General features: G+C 44.2%; 1 long non-coding RNA gene across 1 annotated transcript; it reads right to left on the bottom strand.

The window, feature by feature from the left end:
* Positions 1 to 17,050: 17,050 nt before the first annotated feature.
* Positions 17,051 to 17,710, bottom strand: LOC146667726 (uncharacterized). The gene is made up of 3 exons (XR_014912024.1): positions 17,606 to 17,710; positions 17,469 to 17,530; positions 17,051 to 17,180 (listed from the first exon to the last, which is right to left on the bottom strand). It is a non-coding gene; the product is annotated as an uncharacterized LOC146667726 (long non-coding RNA).
* Positions 17,711 to 18,732: the final 1,022 nt, after the last annotated feature.

The following is an 18,732-nucleotide window of genomic DNA, read 5'->3' on the forward strand; positions in this document are numbered from 1 at the left end:
TTCGATCTCTCTGGTGTACCTCCTCAAGCGGCTGGCCAAGGCTGTGAGTCTTTGCTTGGCAGTTTCCAAGGCCCCAGGTATGGACAGCTTGCTGTATTTCTTAGGCACCTTATTTGTCGCACCTTTCTGCAACTCCGTTAGTTGGCTAACCTCCCTCCGTGCTACTTTGATCTTGCCCTCTAGCCTCCTTCTCCATGGAGGGTACTGCCCCTTGTGGCTGTTCAACTTGTAGCCAAGCATCTCACTGATCACTGTTGCCGTATTGTAGATCAGCTTGTTAGTGTCGGTAATCGTGGTTGTAGGTATTGCCCGTAGTGCTGCATTAACATCATCTAGCAGACCTTCTGAGGGTACTTCACGTAATCTTGGTAACCGGCTACGGGGGATCCAGGGTTCAAGCTTGGCCATGATCCTATTTTTCAGGTCAGTTCCTCTCGCACTCAACGATCCTTCTCCTATTGCACTTGGGGCTATGTACCCAATCTCGGGTGGGGGTGATGATATCTCCCCCCTGACCTCCTGACTCCTCCTTGCCGTAGCATTTGTGTTGTACCTCGTCAATCTCTAGCTGTGAGAGCAGTCCCTTCTTTCGAATGTTGGAACACTGAGCTACTAGTTGTTTCGCCGTCATTGTGGATGTTGGGTATCGAAGAATCCATAGGTCCCTCATCCTATTCATGTAGCCCCTTCCGCCGGGGTTACTTGCGTAGTAGCATTCCAACAACGCCCTGTTTTTGTCTCTTGCCCACCGATGCCTTCTTGTTCCAGTAGCCCACTTTTCGTCAGGGTGCCCTGGTTCCTCAACACCTGACGCGGACCTTGTTGATCCGGGCGACGTCCGAGCCGGCATGCCTTCATATTTATCTGTCGCGCTCATGTCTGCGGTAGGCTTGCTTAGCATAGGGGGTCTAGCCTTAGGACCCTTACTGGATACAGACGCCCCAGGCAGGAATCGAACTTGCGATCCTCTGTTCCAAAGGCGTGTAGTCTAACCTCTACGCTATCCAGCTGAAAGTGCTATATGTATATATATATATATATACATATATACATATACATATATATATATATATATATATATATACACACACACACATATATATACATATATATACACATATATATATATACATGGGGTGGGTGGCTGCTTCCAAATAGAGCACATTTCATTCATAATTATGTAAATCCAAGCCCATTATGTATTACTGATTTGAAGATTTGAATCCTGGGTTGTGTGAAATCCCAGAAATACACCTTCGACAAAGTGAATCTGTGAAGGTGTAGGTCTATTAGGTTATGTTGTGGTGATCCTCGAGTTGGGCGAGGGGTGTTCATACTGGAGTCCAAAATTAAAACCAATGGAAGATGGACAAGAAAAGTTCAAAGCCATCAGGTGCTCAGTTTACAAAAAAGAGAAAAGAAGAGGAGGAGAAACGAGCAAAAGATACAGGTAAGCAGATGTGTCATTGGACAATGGCAGGTCATCCTGAAACAATCAGAATCAGAATACTTTATTAATCCCTAAGGAAATAATGTGAGTAACAGTTGCTCCAAGAAGAAATGGTAAAAATAGTAACAGTAAACGACTAAACTCCAAACAATACATTATGTTACAGATTTTAATATTAATTAGTCATTGTCAATTGTTGATTTGTCCTGTTCTCATTGTATGACCAATTATGATGGCTGTTTGGTAGCCATTTGCATACAATGCATACTCTCTCTCTCTTCATATGTGTGTGTGTGTCTCTGGCGAAATTCAGTATGGTTCTGACAACTGGATATAAGAAAGTATTTTTTAAAGAAACCTGTAAGTCACATAAAGTCAAGTTCACTCATAAAATGTGTCCGTCATAATAACGTTACAGGCTATGGCTTTGGCCCACATCAATCTAAAATTGTATGTAACCATGAATAACGTGTTTTAGAAACTAACTGCACAACAGGCAGCACTACTAGTTATCTCAGTCTCCCAGAGTAGCATTTCTAATTTTGATTGAAACGGTCAGAGAAAACGGCAGCTTTGAGCAAGCCAGGATATTAGTTTACAGAGGCTGTTAAAATTATATGTTTAATGTTAAAATGTTGGTGACACAATAATTTCATCCTAATGGCACTGACATATTCATAGGGTTAATTTTTGAGACAAAATATCATGAGGTAGTCATGATTTTGCAAATATTCCACCTTGTAGTGCAGTTTGCACAAATTGTTTTAAAAATGCACTCACACAAACATTACTGATGAGTCAAGATCTGCACAAATTGACAGAAACACTGAAGCAGCTACACATTTTATTCTTATTGTCATGTATGTCCTATTTGTCAGGTGACAGAAGAACCAACACAAAGTTCAGAGAAAAATGGAGATACAAGATCACAGGTGAAATTGGATGATGACTTGGTGGTGCACATGTGTGACTACATGTTTTTTGTAATTTAACATTATATAATTCACATATAAAACTATGAATTGTAATTTTAAATGGTTTAAAAACATGTAGAATAGCATATGTAGGCAAGTATATTTCTCCTTTTTTTTTTTTATCAAGAAGCAAAGACAAAAAGGAAAAAAAAAAAGAAACGACAGGGTTCGGTGGTTGAGTAATTCGTCCCCACCAATGCCAAAACCAAATCTATGCCCTTGCTTTCCATGTTAATTTAAGTTTTGCTGTATGTGCCAGGGTGTGCTTTATCTGATGCTGCCATAGCTTCTTCATCACTGGGTACAAAAGCTGCCTCTGCGCCACTCGCTCTGCGGTCATATCTTCATAGAATGACAAGCGGCAGTTCTCCCACATTATGCCTTTCTTCTGCATAGCGCTTATGAGAACTTTTTGTCATGCAGTGTAACACAGAAATCTCACTAGCATGGTTCAAGGTGGTTGACCAGGTCCCGGGCGTGGTCTTGTACCTCTGTGGCATCTTTCCAGCTCATATTCCTCCCCTCGTAGACCCAGGCCATCAGCAAGTATCTTCATCACATAATCATTTGTGTTGCCACCTTCAGACCCTCTTCCAGACCAATAAGCCAAATATTCTTTCTGCGGTTTCTGTTTTCCTGGTCATCTACTCGGGCCCATAGTTGTTCAAGCTTTTTTGATATTTTTGCCATTATCTTCTGTTATGCTCCTCATTTTGTTTTCCACATCTTAATTGTGGCCCTCAGCTTCAGTCATCCGTATTTGGATTCCACTTATAGCGTTTTTAAATTTTACCATGTCAGACTTGATGTGAGATATATCGGCTGCAACACCGGTTAGGATAGCTCCAAGCTTAGTCATTTCGGCAAACAAGCCGCTTATATCCATCTTTGGTCCTTCTTCTTGGCTAGCAGGGCTAAAATTAGTACTGCTAGCATTATTTCCCCCCACCGCCATTGTGGAGATTCGAGTTTGCACGCTCTTCTTCGTTTCTGTGGCCATGTCTCTCAATAAATTCAAGGATGCTGATCTAGCCACCACAGTCTGGAAATGCATTATTTGGGAACATCTAACTTTTTTAAAACTAATGTAAGGTTGACGGGGGTCAGAGACTCTCTATGGCGGAGCCAGTCCCAAACGCTCCATCACGCAACTCCCATCCTGATCGATTTTATAAATATACATGTATTTTGCCAGAAACGCCAGGATCTCAGGTTGAAGCTCACAAAACTATTTCAAAACCACCAAAGAGCCAAAATAGTAAATGAGAGCAGGTAAACGGATTCCACTCCTTAAAGCACTTTATAGATACAAAGAAACCACTGCTCTGCATAATGCTTTATTTTAAGATAAAATAACTTTTTTAAGATAGAGAGGCCCTGTACACATCCTAACTCAGTGGTTCCTAAAGTGGGGAGCATCAGAATCTGCGAGATGTGGGCTTTCTCGCAGGTGCTGAAAGCCGACGGCTCACAGACTCTGAAGCAGCAGGTTTTGTCACTGCGACCAAAATTCACTGAACCAGCAGCTGTTAGGATGCCTGGGTCGTTGACCCAGGGTTTTTGAGTTTATTATATTATTTATACTTTCTAGTCTTTGGTTTCTTTGAGTTCTGTCTTATGGTTTATGTCTCTATCTTCTTTAGTTGCTCTGTCTCCCCTATCACCTGTATCCCCTTGTCTAGTTTGCGTCTCTGTGTATCCTTAGTTCCTATATCCCCGTGTTCAGTCAGTGTTTGTGTCTGCCCTGGTCCCACGTCTCTGTTCCCTCTGTAGTGCCTGCATGTGAGTCTGTGTTATGTGTTTCCTGTTTTACATCGAAGGTCTCTGTCTTATTCAAGTGTGTTCAGGTTACGCTTCTTTGGTCTCGTCAGTTCTGATTTGTCCCAGCTGTGTTTTCCTCCTGTTATTCATTCCCTGATTGCTCCTTCTGTGTATTTAAGCCCTGTGTTTCTCTGTGTTTGTGTCGCGATCTACCGTTTACCAAGCTGTGTGTTCTGTCAGTCCTCTGGTGTTAGTTTATTTTGATTGTTTCCAGTTATGTTATATTTGAGTTTAACATTAAAGCGGTTTTGAGTTCTCTGGAGTCTGCACCTTGGGTCCTATCCCTGTCCGCACACAGCCCTCACCTAACAGAAGATCGCGACCAGAACATGGACCCTGCAGACTCCTTTTCCTCGGAGTTCAACGGCGAGATGAGGCAGATGGTGAGTCTGCTCGACCGCATTGCCCAGTCACGGGATCTACGGACTATGGCAGTCGGGCTGAATGCAGTGGATACCATCATTCGCCATAACCCTCAGCTGTCTCAGTTTGCTAAGGACACTAAGTTGGACGACACCATTACTGCCTGGAGAGAGCAAGTAAAGGCTGGTGAGCTTGCTCTCTCACTCTCTACATCTTCCCCACCGTTACCCCAGGACAACACATACTCTCCTTCTGTCTCAACATTGCCACGGACTTCCTCTCCCTCCCCACACCAGCTGGGTTCTCATTCACCTGCCTTTTTTCTGGCAGCTATGTGGTCAGAGGATGAGGAGGGGGTCTCTTTTTCTCCACCGGTTCCTGTTTCCTCATCCCGAAGGAAACGGCGTTCTGGCCGCCGCCACAACAGAACTGTTGAGCATTCTGACTCTGGACATTCGGACATCATACCCACTTCATCTGTTCTGCAAACTGGTTCTGCTGGAGTGTTCAGCTTCGTCTGCGCCTGGGGTCCCCATGCCGTCTGGGCCTGCACGTCCTGTCCGGCCTGCTCGTCCTGCACGTCCTGTCCGGCCTGCTCGTCCTGCACGTCCGGTCCAGCCGATGACTGGACGTCGTTGCCGTCATGGCCGGCTCCTTGACCGACGCCGCCGTCATGGACGGCCCCCTGAACTACGTCGCCGCCGGTGCCTCCCGCCCGGCCGGCCTCCTGACCTGTTTTCTGGGCTCTTGGACCATCAGCCTCCGGGCCGCCCCCCTGACCTGCCCGGGTTTGGACTGTTGTGCCGTCAGCCTCCGGGCCGGCCCCCTGAACTTTTTCGAGACTGTTGCCGGGGCCTCTGCGCCTTTCGTGAGCTCTTTTGTTTGTTTGCTTTTGGACTATGCCTGGGCCTTGGTGCTGTTGTTTTGGACTTTGTTCCTGTGTTTTGTTCTGTTGCTTTCCGGGCTCCATTGTTTGTTCTTTTTTTTGTTTCTGGCTCCTTGTTTGGTTTTGTTTTGAGTTTAACATTAAAGCGGTTTTGAGTTCACATCTGTCTCTGGAGTCTGCACCTTGGGTCCTATCCCTGTCCGCACACAGCCCTCACCTAACAGCAGCAAAAGAAGATCAAAACTACATCGTCATTAATTCCCTCTTACTTTTGCTGTTTTCCTTCCACCATGATAAAATGTTTTGTGCATTATTTGCTTAATTATTACCCACCCGTCTAAATAGGGTGGGTAATAATTGAATATTATTACACAGTAAAAAAAAAAACAACTACACTTAAAATAATTACACCATAAAGATGCTTTTTTTTTGGTTATTTAAAAGAGTTAGTAGTTTATATTATTGTAACCTGTAATTTATTGCAGTTTACTTTTGTTTATTTGTTTACAAAAGGTTAGAGGTGTGAAATAAACTGCAATTGAGTTTGAAAACAAAATATGGATGTGTGTGGTTGGAGGATGTGTTGGTGCGCCAAGATTTTTGTGTACAACCAAGGGGGGCCTAGTAAAAAAAAGTTTGGGAACCACTGCCTTAGCAGGTTTGTAGTGAAGGAATTTAATGTCAGCTATATTACCCCTTAATCTGTATTCAAGTTGTAATGTGTTTGCTGTTCTTGATCACAGAAACAACACCAGATCACATCCTCCTACACTATGCCATACCTGCTTGTACATCATTCTGAATGTACATGTACACCTCCTCTATTCACCCTGCTCACTCCCCCCCACCCCCAACTGCAGCATCCAATACACACTCAACACAAGGCTCCAGCCTGTCTCTCTCAACCACCCAGGTTAGGAGGGAACTGAGGAGGATTAATGGCAAGAAGGCAGCGGGTCCAGATGGCATCAGCTCGAGGGTCGTCAGGTCCTGCGCGGACCAACTGTGTGGGGTGATGGAGCACCTCTTCAACCTGAGCCTGAGGTTGGGAAGAGTCCCACAGCTCTGGAAAACCTCCTGTGTTGTACCAGTGCCAAAGACTTCACGCCCCAAGGACCTCAACAGCTACAGGCCGGTGGCTCTGACATCCCACCTGATGAAGACCCTGGAGCGGTTGGTCCTGGCTCAGCTTCGGCGCCTAATAAGCTCATCACTGGACCCACTTCAGTTTGCCTACCAGCCTGGCATTGGAGCGGATGATGCCGTCATTCACCTCCTACATCGTTCCCTCGCTCACCTGGAGACCGCTGGAAGCACTGTGAGAATCATGTTCTTTGATTTCTCCAGTGCCTTCAACACCATTCTTCCCTCGGTTCTAAAGGACAAGCTGGTGAACTCTGGAGTGGACCATCACCTCACTACCTGGATCCTGGACTACCTCATCGACCGACCACAGTATGTGAGGACTCAGGGCTGTGTGTCGGACAGGGTCGTCTGCAGTACGGGGGCCCCACAGGGAACGGTTCTGGCTCCGTTCCTCTTCACCATCTACACTGCAGACTTCTCCCACAATTCCACCCAGTGCTTCCTGCAGAAGTTCTCTGATGACTCTGCAATAGTCGGCCTCATCACTGATGGGGACGACAAGGAGTACAGAGGTCTGACCCAAGACTTTGTGGACTGGTGCCAGCTGAACTACCTCCAGATCAACGCCAGTAAAACCAAGGAACTGGTGGTAGACTTCCGCAGGCACAAGCATTCTCCACTGCAACCACTGAACATCCAAGGTATGGACATTGAGGCTGTGGACAGCTACAGGTACCTTGGTGTTCATCTGAACAATAGACTGGACTGGACTCATAACTCAGACGCCCTCTACAGGAAAGGGCAGAGCAGGCTGTACCTGCTGCGGAGACTCAGGTCGTTTGGAGTGGAGGGCCCACTCCTGAAGACCTTCTATGACTCTGTTGTGGCTTCTGCTATCTTTTATGGTGTGGTCTGCTGGGGCGGCAGCATCTCTGCTGGGGACAGGAAGAGACTGAACAGGGTGATCCGAAGGGCCAGCTCTGTTCTAGGATGCCCTCTGGACCCAGTGGAGGTGGTGAGTGACAGGAGAACGGCGGCTAAGCTGTCATCCCTGTTGGACAACATCTCCCACCCCATGCAGCAGACTGTGACAGCACTGAGCAGCTCCTTCAGTCGGAGACTGCGGCACCCACGGTGTGGGACGGAGAGATTTCGCAGGTCTTTCCTCCCCACTGCTGTCAGACTCCATAATAAAGACTTTAACTGATCAAGCACACACATCCATACATATGCAATAATACTAAGTGCAATAATCCTTTCTGTCATCGTTGTATTTTTACTCAGTTGTATATAGTATTTGTGTTCTATTTTTATCTTATTGTATATTTATTTTATTTTATTCTACTGTATATAGTATTTTATTTTATTCTATTCTGTACAGTTGTGTACTGTATTTATTCTTATTGTATTCTAATTTTTGCCTCATAACTTTTGCACTGTCCACTTCCTGCTGTGACAAAACAAATTTCCCACGTGTGGGACTAATAAAGGTTATCTTATCTTATCTTATAAACCACGTCTCTTACAATCTTCTCCCTGGATGTCAGTCTCTCCTTCTGACCTTCTGACTATTGTAGCACAGCCCAGCGTTGAACTGATGTACACCAATCTGTACAGTTAGAGTAAAACATTATTCCAGTGTTACAAGATAAAGTTCAGGAAAAGTTTTTTCATGGTTCAGTAGAGGATGATTTAAAGATATGCCAGAAATGAACTGTTACAATTGGTCAAAATTACCCCATGAAAATGTGATTAATGTTAACTTTTAATAAAGAAGGAAAACACATGTAGTCTTTTCATTTAAATATATATTTTTAACGCTATGCCAGTTTTTAGCTTTGCTTAACAGTGTGTGGAACAAATCTCCTGACACAAACTGCCAGAAAACTTAAAAGTCAACCAAACACATAGGAAGTGTCAGGGCTGTTAGCAAAATACAAATCTGACTGGGCTGTAAAACAGCTCTTAACCTGTGTGGTTATTACAGTAAACACTGCATTCTTTTCTCTGTATGTTTTACTTTAAAAACTCATTGTGAGAAACACAAATGTTAACACAACAGAATTTTGCTGATACTCATCATATCGATGCCTACAGTCACAGATTGCTGTCTTTAACAGTTGTAGTGTTTCTGGTGTTTATCAGAAGACGACCATGGTGACAACATAACAAACTTTATTGCTGACTGCAGCACAGATACTGTACATGTGATCATTACAGTGCCTCTCTGTAGATTCTTTTCTATTCTTCTGTTCCTATTGTGTCCACTAGGTAGGGTAGTTTTTCACACAAGATACAACAACTCTTGTGAATATCACATTATCCCCCTTTTTAGTTATTTTCTCAAGTAATAACATAGACAAAACTTCTTGCTTTAAACCAAAAGTCCAAGTTTAACAGCAACTTGTGTCCTGCTAAACTTTAGTTACATTCAAAAGTGAAAAATAATGTGACAACACCTGCAAAAACATTTGGTACTATCAGTAAGGGTCTCATAATGTAGCTATTCCTATAAGAGGTATAGTGATCCAAGAACAGAAATGATTAGAGCACTCAGTTATACAAAGTCAGCAATTAACAACAAGGACAGAGATTCAGTAGCTGTAGTATCCAAGTAACTAACACTACTATTTAAATGTTTTTAAACAATGAATGTTATTTTTTCACATACAGTATCCCAGGGCAATTGTAGGGTGTCATGGAAATTTTAAATGAACTGCAAACACCTGGTGAGCGTCTTTTCGTAGTGGGGTTAATAACATGTTGCAATATGGAGTGGTCTCTAACAATGGCCGTCGCCCTGATCTCTTTTATACACACACAGATGAAAGACCTTCCACAACTCTTACATGCTCACATTATTCATAGTTTTGGTTCTTTTAGTTGTTTTCTGCATATATTATTTTCAGTTTCTAGTCTTTAGTTTTCTGTTACTGTGCCTTCCCTGCGATCCACATTTAGTTACTCTTGTCTCCGTGATCCGTGTTCCTTCTCTGTCTCCCCAGTCCATTATGTCCCCATGTCTCTTTCTCCCCCATCACAGTGTCAAGCCTGCGTGCCTTTGTCTTTGTCTCACACTTTGTTCCCATAATTCACAGAGAGGGCAGTGGCGCACACTAATGACATCATAAACAGGGGTGCACATAAGTGGTCCGCAGGTGCGCATTCGCTGTCAAAATAAAAGACGCGCACCAGATAAGAAGTTGCAACGCGCGTTTGCGTACATATAAAAGGCACTGTTTTTGTCCGCTAGAGTGGGATTTTCACGGCATATTCTGCACTACATCTCTGTGCGTTCATCATTTATTTGAAGCCAGCTCTGTCATGATCTGCGGAGGCAGACCGTGCGGAAATGTGTGTGGTGGACCCAGGTGCGAACACAAGCAAAGATACAGGAGTGGATTAAACAAAAGCGAGCCTTTTATTATGGCTGATGAAAAGGAACAAACCAGAGTGAGGACAGCATAAGAGTATAACTCAACAGAAACCTAAACTGGACATAAACTATGGAAAGGCTATGGCTGGAGATACGGAACACAGGGGGTGGGAACACAGATGACGCGACACAGACTACATGAAACACAGAGACTAAATACACATGAGGGATGATCAGGGGAAGTGGTCACACATGGGAGCACAGCTGACACATGAACCATAACGACAGGACAGGAGAGGTGAAACTGAATACACTGACATTGAATACAGACTTTCAAAGTAAAACAGGAAACATGGAGATTAGACATGACATGAACTAAACATAACCACGCAGACGTGACACATGAACCAGGGAGACTTAGTACAGGGGAAGATGACATAAACAACTAAGGAACAAGACTAAACAGCAATCTAGAAATTAACTAGGTGCACTAAGCTAAGGCACAACAGAAGTACAAAAAAATACATAAACTCAAACACTGGGTCGCTTGACCCAGGACCATGACAAGCTCACCTCCTGCAACCACTTTTCCGGGAATACGCACTTCTTTTGTGGTTCGGACTCCTTCTGACATTTCTTTGGAGGTGGAGGAACACCAAAGTAATTGCTTAAAGGAGCTTGCTTCTTCGACATCTTTAAGAGTTCTAAACAAATGTCTGTCCTCCTGCAGAAAATCTTGTGTACGCAAACGCGCGTCTTTTATTTTGACAACACCTGCGCACCTGTGGACCACTTATGTGCACCCCTGCTTATAAATACTAACTAAACTGAACACAAAGAACATGGTACATGTTGTGATGGAAAATTTGTGCTTCACCTCATCTAACCTCTGTGTACTTTTGATATGTAACAGACAGAAAAACAGCTGAATGCTTTGCTCAAGGGACTAAATAGACAAAGATTTTATCCACATGACGGTTATAAAGGGAGATGTTGTCATCATGCTGAATTGATCCCTTTGCAAAGTTCTTTCTTTTTTTTTTTCAGTAAAAAACAGAAAAATCTGTTTGGTCTTGCGAATGTGCAGGCCCACTAGCCTGCACATTCACTACGTGCGATGTCACATACGAGCCCGACGCACGCCACGCCGCGAGTCTGCACGTGCCTGTTGTGACCAATCCTATTCGCGAGGCACTATTATATGCCTTCCGGGTTGTCGCCTCGAAACGACGCGGGGGAGAGGCGTTAGCGGATGGAAGCAACAGTATTTTGATACCGCCGCGGGTAGATGCGTGGGGCTCGTATGTGACATCGCACGTAGTGAATGTGCAGGCTAGTGGTGCCCTGGAGAGACCACAGCGACACCACTACTTTGGATGGCGAGCTAGGCCCAACGAGCCAGAACCCCAGCTACAACTTCCTGCGGTCTGGTAGGAGGCTGCTGCGGCCTACACTCTCCCCCCCTGGTTTTCAGTCCCCCAAATCTCACTTTCGAGATCTCAGTCTTGGAATCTCAGTTCTGATCATCACACTTCCAATTTCAACCTGTTACAGACTGTCATACGCGTTGGATTTATATCAATCATGAAATAGCAACTTTATGGACATTGTCTGCCGGGGGTTGGAGGAGGTTGCTGCACCACTGTGCAGCGGATACTTTACAAGCTTGAATTATGTTTTATCTTTTCCTGTCTGCAGATTTGTAAATATTGGTATTTGGTAATTGCACTTTATTTTCACTATAAATAATAACTGTAATCACAATATCTGTGGTTGTATGTTTATTGCACTTCACTCACCTCCTAGAGCCGAATCTGATATCTTCTGAATTAGCCCAACTACTCATAACCAACTTAAATTTTTTTAGCTTATGTACTTGCTACATAAGACAAATTAGTGGCCACAGTTCTTGCATTTTGATTGGGTGTTGGAATGGCAACAGCGAATTTAGTGAAATGGTCAGTCAGGACTAAGATATCACGAGTGCCACTAGTGTCAGGCTCAAGAGCAAGAAAATCCATACACAAAAGCTCAAGGGGTCGAGATGTTTTTATGCTGACAAGTGGAGCAGCTTTTTCCGGCAGGGCTTTTCGGCGCACACAGCGGCCACAAGTCTTAATCTTCTGCTCAACATCCTTTGCCATTTTGGGCCAGTAGAATCTCGTACGGACAAGGTCAAGTGTACGTTCAATCCCCATATGGCCCATATCCTCATGGAGAATTTTCAGGACTGATGGTCGCAACTCCCCTGGAAGGACAAGCTGGTATGAAAGGTCTCCATTGTCCCGTCTCCTCCTGTACAGGACTCCATCCACCAGCTCCAACCTGGACCATTCTCTGAGCAGGGACGGAAGTTCAGGGAGCTCAGCTCTAGCTCGTGGTGGAACCCTCTCCCCCGTCTCAAGCTGGTGAATAAGCTCCCGAATGCAGGGATCTGAGTGTTGTTTCTCTTTGATGTTAAGAGTAGAAACGACAGGCAGCTGATGACAGTCCTCGGAACAGTAACTGTCAGGGATAGTATCCATTTGAACTGACAAAGACTCGACAAGTGTGAAGCCAACCTCACCGCAGTCACCCGGCCGTGTGGCTCTGACCAAATGACTTTGGCAGATTGCTCTCACAGTCTCTTCTGAGAGGACATCAGAATCAGCTGTGTGTTGAGAAATGAACTGACGAATGAGTTCATGGTCATTAGAAACTTCATCATTGGAGCAGGAGTAAGGTCGTCGCGAGAGCGCATCAGCGTCACAATTCTGTTTGCCAGCTCTGTACAGAAGTTTAAAGGAGTACGTTGACAATGCAGCCAACCAACGGTGTCCAGTAGCGTCCAGTTTAGCTGTTGTCAAAACGTAGGTCAGTGGATTACTGTCCGTCACCACTGTAAAATCTGCCCCGTACAGGTAATCTTGGAATTTCTCTGTCACACTCCACTTAAGGGCGAGGAATTCCAACTTGTGGGCTGCATAACGGCTCTCACTCTGCGACAATCCGCGGCTAGCATAAGCTATGACCAGGAGTTTCTCCTCTTGCTCTTGATACAACACAGCTCCAAGTCCGGTCACACTCGCATCGGTGTGCAGAATGTATGAACGAGACGGGTCTGCAAACCCAAGGACCGGGGCAGTTGTAAGCTTCTCAATCAGGGTCTCAAATGCAACTTGACAGTTGGTATTCCACCTCTCACCAAAGGGTTGATTTGGCCCGTAGGTGGATGTCTTGCGAGCTTTCAGGGTCTTTGATCTTTGAACCGGAGGATATCCACGAGTCAGGTCATTGAGTGGTTTGGCAATGACGGAATAGTCTTTTATAAACCGCGGTAATAGCCAGCAAAGCCCAGAAAAGACCTCAATTGTTTCAAAGTCTGTGGAACCGGCCATGTCTTGATGGTCTCTATCTTCTCGGGGTCTGTTTGAACTCCTTCCTCAGAGACAATATGACCCAAGTACTTTACAGACTTTTTGAAGAATCGACATTTCTCCAGTGCCAGTTTCAGCCCATATTCCTTCAACCGGTTCAGGACTCTCAGCAGCCTTCGTTCGTGTTCCTCAAGAGTGTCTGAATAGATGATTAAGTCATCAAGGAAAACGAGCACTTCCTTTAGGTGGAGGTGCCCCATGCATCGCTCCATCAAGCGCTGAAATGTGCTTGGGGCGTTGGTGACAACTTGAGGCATTTGGTTAAACTCCCAGAACCCAAGAGGAGTCACAAAAGCAGTCTTTGCCTTGTCTTCCTCCTCCATCTGGATCTGGTAGTAACCGGACTTCAGGTCGAGTACTGAAAACCACTTAGAACCAGTGAGTGCTGAAAAGGATTCCTCCAAATTAGGTAAGGGGTATGCATCCTTGATGGTTTGAAGGTTTAGTTTCCGGTAGTCTATGCACAGCCGGACCTCACCGTTCTTCTTCCTGACCACCACGATAGGCGAAGCAAAAGGAGACGATGATTCCCTTATAATGCCGGCTTCCAGAAGCTCACGCAGGTGACGGCGGACAGCTTCAAAATCTTGTGGATGGATTGGCCGGGCACGTTGCTTGAACGGTGTATTGTCATGGAGTGGAATATGATGTTTGACAGGTGATGTACATCCAAAATCCAAGTCATGATGCGAAAAGACCTCCGAGATGTCATTCAGCTTGCCTATGACTCGCGTCCTCCATTCAGGTGACAGTGGGGAATCACCAAAATCAAAATTCAGGCTGGTGATAGTGTTCCTGACTGGAAGATGGGTCACGCGATGTTCAGACAAGATGGAGTGGTAGGTTTCCAAATCCGCAATGACACTGTGAGGTGGAATGAAGGTATCTTGCTCCGACTCATTTATAATAACCACGGGAACCTTGTATGGAGAAAGAACAGGGAAGTTGATGAGACAACTGCTGACGCACAAACCCCCAGGTAAGGTGGAAGCAGGATGCTGTAGGAGAACACTCTGGCTAAACAGTGGGGTGTTTTCAACACCGCTCTGTACCCATGAGTGCTAGGCTGATAGCTCGGATGCTGGTTAAGATGCTGTTCATACAGGGGTTCCAGGGTGTTCATCCCAATTAGCACAGTGGCGGGGACGTCAGGGTGTACGTCCGGAACAACTAGAGCCAATGTTGTTACTTCATATTCTTCACCAACAAGATCTCTGGGGAACTTGACGGAAATCTCAATGTATCCAAGATATGGAATGGTTTCCACCTTCCACCTGGAAAAGATCATGGAGTGGTTGAATTTGTTGTTCATGAAGATGATTGTTGTAAAAGGATACAGGTATTGTAGTAACCTGTGATCCTGTATCAAGCAGGCATTTCTGTGGATGGCCTGCTAGGGTCACCTCTGTTGTGCATCTTGACCCAACTAACCCATGAGGTAACATTGTGGTTGCCTTCGGACAAGTGTGTAGGTCTACACAGTGAACAATTTCCTCCTTGTTCCTTTCCTCCTTTGCGGGACAATGTGGGTCCTGCACAGTTCCTGTACGTCCCATTACAGGAACTGTATCTAGTTTAAATGTCCAGTTGATGAATTCCGCTTCTGCCATTTTGGTTTCCTTTCACTGAACTGTTTGCGTTTTGCATTGACCAATGCAGAAATGGGTCTGTTCTCGCACTGTGGTCTAATGTGTCCATCTTCCCCACACCTGAAACAGAAACCAGGCTTGGGGTTAGGTGATATAGTCCCCTGTGTATCCGTTCTTTGCTTCTGGTGCTGCTTTGGAACAGGAGTACAGGACTGGTGAGACTGGGAGGCAGTTAAGGCGGCAAGTTGCTTTTGTATCTCCGCCATCTGCTGGGTGAGAGTGGACAATGCAGCACAGACCCCCCTTTCTTCTTCTACTGCGAACTGAGCTTGAGCTGCAACTCTGTGTCTTGGTGTTCCCAGATGTTGCTTCATCCTCAGAGTTTTGCTAGCTTCTCTGTCTTCTTCAGTTCTTAATAGGAGTAACAGTTCTGCAAAAGAAGGTGGGTTGGATTTTCTCTGCTTCAGCTGGAGCTCAGAGATAAGGTTACTATCCCAACATCCCCAACAGAATTGGCTGAGCAGGTGCCTGTTCACTTCACCCTGCTTGACTCCTCTCCGCTTGACAGCTAAACTCAGGGCCACCTGAAGTCGCTGTAGGTAGCCGGATGGTTTCTCACCCGAGTCTTGCAGTGTGTCCATGAACTTCGCATAAAGTTCTTCCCCGTCCTGTACAATTCCATAAGCAGAATCAAGATGTTGAATATAAGTCTCTGCTGGTAGGTCGGGGTTAAGGTGCTTGATTATGTCCGCTGCAGGTGGTAAAAGACTATCAAGGATGTGTCTGGATCTTCGCAGTTCTGAAATGGCTGGATCCTTTAAGATGAGATCCACCCCAGAGCGCCATGTATCATAGTCCACCTCATGCTGTGGGTGTGGCAGTCTCCCAGAAAACCTGCGCAGCCTATGGGATGAACGTATGTTTACATCTTCGCTCTTTACTATATGCTCCACAACATACTTCTGTACTTCAGGTGGATTTAACTCAGCTGCAGACATACTGATAGAATGTCCTTCTGTTGTTGTAGGATGTAGGGCAGCTGAAGAAGTGACAGGAATAGCCATGTTGTGGGTTTGTTGATCCGGAGTGGCAGCCGTTTTGTGTTCAGATGCGGCAGTGCATTCCTGCTTGAGCCCTTCTGGTTTTCCTGGGTGCAGTTCTGAAACAGCTCCATTTATTTGGGTCATTAGTTCTTGAAGAACTTCAGCAAAATCCTGACCAGACAATTTTGCTACTTGTTTTAAGTCAGCTAAATAAGTCTTAGTCTTTGTGCACCCGACAGTAGCCGCATAGATTTTAGACAAGCTTTTTATATGATATTCATTATTTAAGGGCTTAAATGTATATGGCGGAATCGGACCCAATAAATCAAAAGCAGACCCTGTTTTAAACTCAACGACGAGCATATTATTAAACTCAGAACCGGGTGAGTTTATTGGCACGGAGCGTTCAATAGCACCATACTGGAGAAGAAAATCTTCAACCTCCTCAACCTCATATGCGGGGACGCCACTGACCAATACCGCGTTTGGTATTTTAACACCTAATGACTCCAACAAGTCCATGTTCATAGTAATATGGTGAGATAGTGAGACTGAATGTACACAACAATATTATACTTGACACAACCTCCTGGCTGGTTCGCCACTAATTTGTCTTATGTAGCAAGTACATAAGCTAAAAAAATTTAAGTTGGTTATGAGTAGTTGGGCTAATTCAGAAGATATCAGATTCGGCTCTAGGAGGTGAGTGAAGTACAATAAACATACAACCACAGATATTGTGATTACAGTTATTATTTATAGTGAAAATAAAGTGCAATTACCAAATACCAATATTTACAAATCTGCAGACAGGAAAAGATAAAACATAATTCAAGCTTGTAAAGTATCCGCTGCACAGTGGTGCAGCAACCTCCTCCAACCCCCGGCAGACAATGTCCATAAAGTTGCTATTTCATGATTGATATAAATCCAACGCGTATGACAGTCTGTAACAGGTTGAAATTGGAAGTGTGATGATCAGAACTGAGATTCCAAGACTGAGATCTCGAAAGTGAGATTTGGGGGACTGAAAACCAGGGGGGGGGAGAGTGTAGGCCGCAGCAGCCTCCTACCAGACCGCAGGAAGTTGTAGCTGGGGTTCTGGCTCGTTGGGCCTAGCTCGCCATCCAAAGTAGTGGTGTCGCTGTGGTCTCTCCAGGGCACCACTAGCCTGCACTATAATCACAGGACCTCTATTAGCAAAATTCATCTAAATTTCCCAAGCTAGCTTTAGTTCCAGTGTACACAATAAAGTTCATGAGAAAATACCAATATACAACAAATACATATCCAACCATTGTAATAAATTAAAATAAATAACAATCTCTAATAACAAAACTACAGCCACGTAAAGTGAGAGTAGTAGTAATGTAGTAGGCCTCACCCTTAGCTATCCCATCAGCTAATAGCACTGGCATACTGATACAGGTTACAAATACAAACAAACATTCAGGCTCAACTCACCATTCACTACGTGCGATGTCACATACGAGCCCCACGCATCTACCCGCGGCGGTATCAAAATACTGTTGAACGCAATCCACAATTAATTCAAAAACAAGTCAAGATAGTAAACAGCGAAAAGCGCTCACCCCACGTACCTGTTGCTTCCATCCGCTAACGCCTCTCCCCCGCGTCGTTTCGAGGCGACAACCCGGAAGGCATATAATAGTGCCTCGCGAATAGGATTGGTCACAACAGGCACGTGCAGACTCGCGGCGTGGCGTGCGTCATAACACATCCCAAGTTCCTTTTATATTGTTTTTATTTTCATATAATCTTCTTCTATAATAAAGTTGTTTGCTCGTTCTTATAATATCAGTCAATTTATTTCTATATGCTTTATATCTTTGTTCCACTTCTTTTGTTTTTACTTTGATAAACTGTTTATACAGATTGTTTTTCTTTTTGCAAGCATTAATAATTCCTTTTGTGAGCCAAGGACTTTTTATCTTTTTTTTCTTTGTCATGTGTTCGTTTACAGGACAATGTTTATTGTACCACATAGTAAAAATATCTAGGAAATTGTCATAAGCCTTGTCCACATCTGACTCTTCATACACCGAACTCCAATCTTGTTGTGCTAAATCGAAATTGAAGGCATGAATTGCTTCTTCATTTATTGTTCGCTTTGCTATCATGATCTTGGTATCTATTTTTTTAAAATCACAGTCACACAAAGTAAAAACTGGTAAGTGGTCAGTTATATCACAGACAAGCAGGCCACTATTAATTTGGAAATCCATGACATTAGTAAAAATATTGTCAATAATAGTGGCGCTATGTGATGTTATTCTGCTTGGCTTTGTTATTGTTGGATATAGTGATAAGCTGTACATCGTGTCAGTAAAGTCATCAATGGCTTTTAACCTTGTTGGGTTTAGCAAATCAATATTAAAGTCACCACAGATAAATAGTAATTTTTGGTTCACCGAAGCAAACGTTTTTTCTATCCATTCATTAAAAGTGTCAATACTTGAACTGGGTGTCTGATATATGCAACTTATTATAACATTTCTCTTTTTTTCATTCATGATCTCAATAGTCAAACATTCCAAAATTCCATCAATAGCCATAGACATAGTTGTTACAACATTATATTTTATAGAGTTATGAACATATATAGCAACCCCGCCGCCCGCCTTATTTAATCTATTCATGTATTTTAAATCATATCCATTCAAACAAAAATCTATTCCTTTATCGACATTGAACCAAGTTTCAGTGA

This window comes from Rhamphochromis longiceps, linkage group LG6, assembly GCF_057381845.1.
Source record: "Rhamphochromis longiceps isolate RC_006_pf linkage group LG6, R_longiceps_female_GT1.1, whole genome shotgun sequence".
In the NCBI taxonomy this organism is placed as follows: domain Eukaryota; kingdom Metazoa; phylum Chordata; class Actinopteri; order Cichliformes; family Cichlidae; genus Rhamphochromis; species Rhamphochromis longiceps.